We start from the raw sequence: 242 nt of genomic DNA on the forward strand, positions 1-242 counted from the left end.
ACCCAAGAGGTTTATCCTATAATATGGAACTATTCCAAGTTTTATCCTGTCAGGTTAGCCACAGATAATCTTTGTTGACCTTACCATCTAAGTGTCATGAAACACTAAAGCAACTGTGATTGCTAAGCCTATGTGCATTCTGTCATGCTTTTGAGAAAACTGCAAGATAGTCATAGAGTTTACTTTTCTATTTAACCACATGCCGCCGAGGGAAATGAATAAAAAATGGGAAAAATACTGTT

Source organism: Penaeus monodon, chromosome 15 (assembly GCF_015228065.2).
Source record: "Penaeus monodon isolate SGIC_2016 chromosome 15, NSTDA_Pmon_1, whole genome shotgun sequence".
In the NCBI taxonomy this organism is placed as follows: domain Eukaryota; kingdom Metazoa; phylum Arthropoda; class Malacostraca; order Decapoda; family Penaeidae; genus Penaeus; species Penaeus monodon.